The sequence below is a fragment of the Petaurus breviceps genome, unplaced genomic scaffold, assembly GCF_028583685.1.
Source record: "Petaurus breviceps papuanus isolate PSGF00001 unplaced genomic scaffold, PetGlider_PUasm1.0 47, whole genome shotgun sequence".
NCBI classification, from domain to species: Eukaryota; Metazoa; Chordata; class Mammalia; order Diprotodontia; family Petauridae; genus Petaurus; species Petaurus breviceps.
The window spans coordinates 5959727-5967450 of record NW_027186349.1 but is presented as its reverse complement, the minus strand read 5'-3'; the positions used below and the strand labels follow the sequence as shown (position 1 = coordinate 5967450).

The 7724-nt window shown below is 35.1% G+C and overlaps 1 pseudogene; it reads right to left on the bottom strand.

Moving 5' to 3' along the window:
* Positions 1–1549: 1549 nt before the first annotated feature.
* Positions 1550–2186, bottom strand: LOC138171760 (small ribosomal subunit protein eS7-like; annotated as a pseudogene).
* Positions 2187–7724: the final 5538 nt, after the last annotated feature.

The window sequence follows — 7724 nt, the reverse complement described above, 5'->3', positions numbered from 1 at the left end:
TCTCTCTCTCTCTCTCTCTCTCTCTCTCTCTCTCTCTCTCTCTCTTCCTCTCTCTCATTTTGTTTTGTTTTCTTTGTTCTTTCTTGTTATTTATTCCATTGATTATAATTATTCTTTACAACTTGACTAACATTTGATGTAAAGGTATTTGTATAACCTATATCAGATTGCATGCCACTATTGGGTGAAAGGGTAGGGAGAGAAAATTTGGCACTCAAAAACTTGTGGAACTGAATGTGGTAAAATAATAGTAAATATTTTTTAAAAAGATTTTGCATGTCTGAGAAAGAATATTCATGGTTTTTTGTGTGATGTTTAGAGATATGACTGATGTTTGTGACTTTGAAACCCAAAGTTCATAGAGGTATTATTAAAAACAAAAGATAACTCCTAATTCTATAAGATTCAATAGTTTGGAAAGCATTTTGCTTTTTTTTTTTTTAGAAAATCAGTGTTATAGATATTGTAAGTGTTAATTCCCTCTGTTTTACATATCATAAATCTGAAATTCAGAGAGATTGCTTGATTTGCTGAGGATCATACAACTTAATAATTAGAGAGGTGGTCTTTGAAGCCAGGTCTGCTGCTTAATGCAGATATAAAATTCTTCCCTCTATGCTTCTGTTTTACTTCAAAAGAGTCTTATAATTCTAGTAATATAAATGGTAAAAAAAAATGGGAAAATGTATTTACATTCTTTGAATGCTTGACATTTGTAGCATAGGGAAAATCAGGGGATGGGATTTCATTAGGAATTAAAAACATGCATTGAGACAAAACATTCCCTGAGCTATCATATCATGCACATGATTAATAGTTATGGCAGAAGACAACTATAGCAAGATAATTCCAATTTTATATCATCTGACAGGTATAAATTTGAAACAGATTAGGCATAATGTTGGCTACACTTGATGTTTATAAACCAATTTAATGTCATATTTATGCTTTGATAATGATGATCATTTTGATAGGTGTTTTTCTTCCATTTTCATGGAATAGCCCTAAAGGAGAACCTTATGACATATACATATTTTACATTTTAGCAATTACATATGATAAATATGTGTATTCTCTATTGAATGATTTAATGAATTTCTCCATGTACTTTCTCAAATAAAAGTCAATGGAGATGATAAAATTATTTCACCACCATAATAAAGGGCTAAAGGAAGAAGATGGGGATTTCTAATCCTGATTTGAAGAGCAATGCTTCAGTAAAACTCAGCTATTTTGACAAGTCTTAGTATCATGTTTGTCTGGTACCGATTTATATTCTGAGATTCTAGACATCCCTCTATTTTAGAGCTGATACATCCCTTTAAATTCCTTTATGTTCCTGGTTGTTACCCTGTATCTCTATTTTTTTTTTGGAAGGGGGGAGCGCAGGGCAATTGGGATTAAGTGTCTTCCCAATGTCACAAGGCTAATAAGTGTTAAGTGTCTGAGGTCACATTTGAACTCCTCCTGACTCGAGGGCTGTTGCTCTATTCACTGTGCCACCTAACCACCCCTCTGTTTTTTTTTTTATGAACAATGGACTTTTAAAAATAATTTCTGCATTTACAGCTGAGACTCTGGGAATCCAAAATTAACATCTTTGACTGTCAGCTTCTTATAAATGCCAGAAAATTTTTCTACCTTGTGTTCCACATTGTTCTGCTGTGCTTTATACAAATGGACCTTTATGATCCTGCTGCCATCTAGTTTCACACGGATTCTCTTGCCAACAATTTCATTTGGAAAGACAAGGTCTTCGAGGATTGCATCATGCACAGCAGTCAGAATACTGCTCCTGGGAGCTTTTGCTTATTTTTTGTATGGCTTTTTCTTGTTGGCTTAGGAAGAATTCTCCTCTGAGCAATAAAGACCACATGTTTGCCACTGAATTTTTTCTTCAATTCACGAACTACTCATACCTGGATCTTCTGAAAAGATTTTTAGCTAAGGAACTAGAACAAAAATGATGATAGCTATTCTGCCACCACCAACTTCAATTTCCTTAGCTGCTGTGATATTCAGCTCTCTTAATTGAGCCTTTAGGTCAGAGTTCATATCCAACTCCAATAGAGCCTGTGAAATACCATACTCGAACTCGTCTGGCTTCTCACCATTGGGCTTCACGATCTTAGTGCTGGAGCTGAACATGGCACTGCCTCGATGAGCACCGGCCTAGGAAGAGGGAGAGCTCTTGGAGAGCACCACAAATCTCCACTACCCCTCTATTTTTTTTAAGATAATTTACCCCAGTTCATTTATCTCCTAGCTATGGAATTTTTTTCAAACTGGTTTTGAAACAATATGGTCTTTTACAGAGTAAGAGAAGAGGCTAGAATCTCTCCCACCCAATAGAACAAGATACCTTGCCTCCATCCCCTTATGGCTTCACAGCAATATACCAAATAAACTAAAAGTAAACATTTCTTATCAAGTAGAATGTAATTGGATAGGACAGTTTTCTCAGAATGCTTATGTAGTGAGTACTCTGACTTTATTCTTCTAGAGTGACACTAACTATATCTCACCTTGAGGATCCTGTGGCTGTATGAGGTATCCTGGATGCCTTTTTCTAAATTATCTCAAAATCCCCATGTCAATATTACTTACCTAGGGCAGCTAGGTGGAGTAGTGAGTGGAGCTCAGGCTGGAGTCAGGAGGACCCGAGTTTGGTTCTGGCCTCAGACACTTAACACCCACACCCAAAAAAACAAACAAACAAACAAACAAAAAAAAAACCAACTAGCCGTGTAAACTTGGGCAAGTTACTTAATCCCAATTGCCCTCCAAAAGGCAAAAAAAAAAAAAAAGAACAACAAAAAATATTACTTACCAAATTAACCACTAGTGATGAACTGTTCATTAGCATTTAACTAATTAATATCAAATATATTTCATAAAAAGTTATTTACTTCAAATATATAGCTAGAACAGAAGCACAGTTGTGCCTCCCAACATCTTGATTTGACTTATACCACCTCAGGGAGATGGGACTCAGAAACACCACATTTTCTATATATCATTGGTCTCATCTAGTCCACATTCAAATGAAGCATAGTCTGTGAAGGAGTCTATATCTAAGCTATCTATAGGTTGGGTCTCTAAAATCATTCGTTCATCAAGGCCTCAATGCTGGACTGATTAGCTATGAAAGCAGGCATGGACACTGTCTCCTGGCTTTCTGGTAGCTCACTCTACTGACATTTCCAAGTTCAGAAGGTCACAGCCATCTTCAATCTACTTCACTTAGAAGGATGAAAGAATAGACACAACAGAGAAAGAAGCTATAGGATGATTATAGACTCTAAGTCACAAGTTGCCTCTGAGTGAAAGAAGGCCCTTTTCCAGTGTCAGCCTCATGAATTCCCATTAATCAAGCAAATCCAGAAAAAGCCTGACCTGAGAGACTCACCCTGGCTTACCAGAGTCTTTTTAAAAGCATCCCAGTTCCAAATAGATAACCAAAGGTTTCTTTTTCTAAATAGCTAGATGGCTACTCAATGCTGCACATGGAGTAAGAAGACCTATTTTCAAATTCAGGCTCAGAGTCTTACTGGTGATGTGAACCTGGATAAATCATTTTTACATTGAATCTGCTTTAGTTTCTTCATCTGTAAATGGGGTTAATAATAGCATGTACCTCCCAGGCTTATTATGAAGATCAGTCAATTGCGAAATCCTTCCAATTCTACTTCCACAGCATATTTCGGATCTTTCTCTCAGCTCCACTCACAAGCACAAGAACAGTACTTTAGGCCCTCATGGTGTTTTGCATCATGATCTATTGCAATAATCTCCTAATGAGTCATATGTTAAATTTTGCACCTCTTTAATCAATCTTCCATGCAAAAACAATTTTTGTGTCCATAAATCACTGGCATGGCCATGTCATTCTCCTGCTTAAGAAAAACCTTTATTTGCCATTTCAAAAGCTTCACTAATAGTCTTCTTACCCATTATTCCCCTCTTCTCATTCAGCGATATAGCTGAACTATCCTATTTCCTGTTTGCTGCAGTCATTATCCTATCTCCCATTCTGGAACTTTGTATGTACTAGCTATCAACAAGGCCTAGAATATATTCTTTCTCAACCTACATTTATTGGAATCAATTCCTGATTTCCTTCAAGTTTCAGCTCATCTTTTACAGGACTCTTTTCCTTACTCCTCTCCCTAACCGAGCTGCTAATCCACACCATTCCAAGCTACTTTTATTATTTTGAATATAGTAGATATGTGTGTGAACATACACACAAACACACACACGTATTGTTTTCCTCCATTAGAAAAAAAATCTCCTTAAACACATAGGCTGTTTTATGTTTGTTTCTACAAACAGGTGGCACATAAGGAGTACTTTAAAATTAATACTTGATGATTGATTTATTTCTTCATTTTTTGGAAAGTACCTATTAACAGAATTGGCAGCTAAGTGTTGAAATACATAGATCACTGGGCCTGGAATAAGGAAGACCTGAGCTCAAATCTGATTTTAGACACTTATTAGCTGTATGACTCTTGTCCAGTCACTTAATCTTGTTTTTCTCAGTTTCCATAATTGTAAAATGAACTGGAGAAGGAAATAGTAAACCACCCTATTACCTTTGAGAAGAAAAGCCCAAGCTGACACATGTCGAGTAAGACATTACTGAAATGACTCAACAATAACAAAATCAAGATAATTATTTCTCAGTACTCATTAGAGTTTAACTGAGACCAAACCAGTCAACAGTAATGAATATTTAGATCAACACTGGTTATTATTCATACAATCTTTTTACTGGGAATTTTTTCAATCTGCAAACCTATTTGAAATTGTTTTACTTAGAGAATGAACTTCAAGGTGATATAAAACATCCTGGAACAAGAGAGTAAATGAAAGTTAAATCACTGTTATGTCTGAATGTATAGCAGCAAATAGAAAATTCTGGAGACATGAAGGAAACCATGTCTTTGCCTCAGCTCACTTGGGTGTAGGAAGAGCTGAGAAGTATTAATTTATTTGTCATAGACTGAGAATTTCAACATTTGAATAAAGCATGCTAACTGTGTAGGACGAAAAATCTAGCTTTCAATTAGTTCTAATTGCCCATGTGATGATCAGTATCAAGGTTCTGAGATAAGGTTAGTGTTCCCAGTTACTATCAAACAAGATAGGGCAAGAATTTTAATGTCTATCTTGTTAAGGGAATTGAAGGTGGTAATTAGTTTAAAATTTCAATTAAATGAAAATTCTACTTACCAAATTGATTGCTATACCAGGTATGGATTAGAATGGGGACAGGGCAGGGGTGGATTTAAAAGTCAGTATTAGAAAAATAAGGTCTAGATCCTTTGAATAACATTAGAAGACTAGGTAGAGATTTGCTAGACCAGAGGTAATGAACAGGATAAATGTGTGCTGGGGAAAGAATATTCAAAGCAATGAGTTGGCAAATTTTGGTGCTTTGATTAATTCACCTATTCCATGCCAAGAACTTAAGAAGTTCTTTATTTGATCTCTGTGATTTCAATATGGATTCAATCCTTAGTCTTCTGTGTTTGTGCAATCTAATTAAGTCGACTAGAAACAACCTCAGATTTTCATTTTTTTTCATATCATACTAAGAATAGAGAAATAAACTCAGAAGTCATCTAAGTTCAATATCCTTCATTTTAGGGAACTGAGTCAAACCTCTGAGTAAACCTGAATTCTTTAATTAAAAAAGTCACATAATTTTAGACCTCTTTATGACTTTTAATAGGTTCTGTCAAATTTTATTTTTGAGAAATCTGTCACATCATTAGGTCACCAAAAAAAAAAAACAAACAACAGAAAAAATGGGGACGGACAGAAAGCTATTCTTTGTACTAAGCTTAAATTTTCCTCTCTAAAACTCCCTCTCACTGCTACTAGTTCTGTGCCCTGAGGACAAACAGAGCAAGTTGACTACCTTTGATGTCTAATGGATCTCTGAAATTTTCTTCATATATGAAAAGTGAGGGGATAATATGTTCATTCAGGTTTGTTTTATTTATCTGAAGTTATTAAAATGGATAAAATTTGTACAGCAATATTTTCCCCCAAAAAATATATTGACTGTACAGTAAAATCCCAGTGGTACTAGTAGACCCTTTTGCAAGGAGAATTAGAAGATATCTGAAATAAAATGACTTTTTAGAGATTTTAACTTACCAATTTGTTTTAGCAACTTTAAAATACAAAGATGAATAATATTAAAAACACCATGCATGCTCATACTAAATGTCCTTCACCACAGCCAATCTATTTTGCAACCACCTTCATGATTGATGTGATAACTTCAAAATTGAGTCAGTTGTGACAACAAGGATGGATGGTAAAAGAAGCCAAAGAGAACAGATTGACCATGCTTCAGGCCAGCTCCCCAAAAACATATGGCAACAGACAAACACCTGGAAAAATTCCGCAGGGATTTTATGTGAATAGAAGGTAATCGCACCATTCATTTGAATTGAATTTGGAAAATAGAACTATATAACTTGTATTTCTTTCATGAGTAATTACTTTTCTGTTACCACAATTGAATTACATGTTTCTAAAATTGATATGTAATCAAATGAAATATTTCCAAGTGGGCCTTAAATTTCATTTACTTTCAGAGGCATAAAATAATTTTATTTGACATGTTGGCTTCATTCATTGTGAAGAAAATAGCCCAAGGTAATAGCATCAATGAAAAAAACCTCATACTGTGCATAATCAACACATTCTACCCATAATATGTGTGTTTCATTTCTAAAAATCAAACTGTTTCTTGGTACATGTGACCACCAAGAAGAAGAACCATACTCATGAGGTCTCAAAACATCTCCAAAATAAGAATCAGGAGAAAGAACTAAAGATATTTTAGCTATCTATATGGGATATTGCACTAAGAACACTAATGAGGCAACAACAATATGAATTGAGAGGAGAGAACAATCCCTAACCGCTAAGACATTCACTTAGCATCCTCTACCCGAATAGTCTCCATGTGCTGGATGAGCTGGACAGGTATAGACTTGGACTTGCAACAAATGAGAATTTTGGTACATATCTACTCTGTGTTGGGGAAAACCAAAAACCAGAAGCTTCCAATACCTATTTCTGTACCTTAGATCAGTTTTTCTTACAACATTCTCAGAGAATTGAGACAGATCAGAAATATGTACAACACACCAGAATGTGTACATGTATACTCCAGGCCTACCTGAATTGAGGGGGTCTAGCATTCATCTGGGGTCAATTCTTTCCTTCAGGAACTACTTGAGGGAGAGGTTGAAGTAGGTGAAAAAACTTCCCCTCTTGGGAGAAGTTTGAGAAGACATTGGCCTCAGGAAAAAGTCAATCAAAGGATAAAGATTCAGAAAGAGAATGACAAGAAAATAGAAGGGGAAAAATATGAAATTAATGAACACCTCAGGAGAAATAGAACTCAGTTAAAGACCTTCATGATAATCAGATAAAAACATAAAATATTATTAATGGAAGGGAATATGATCTCCATTTCAGCTAAATGAGCCCAGACTCTTTTGAATGAATATTATGAGGCAAAGAAAAATAAATCAAGTATTGAAAAGTTAGAAGACACTATGGGTTCCCAAGAGAGAATGGTATCATGGCCAGATGTTTGTGAATAGTTTAAGAGAAATATACATGATTTAATAAGAATATATGACCTGCACAATAGAAATAATTAGCAGAAAAGAAAAAAAGAAATGCTTGGT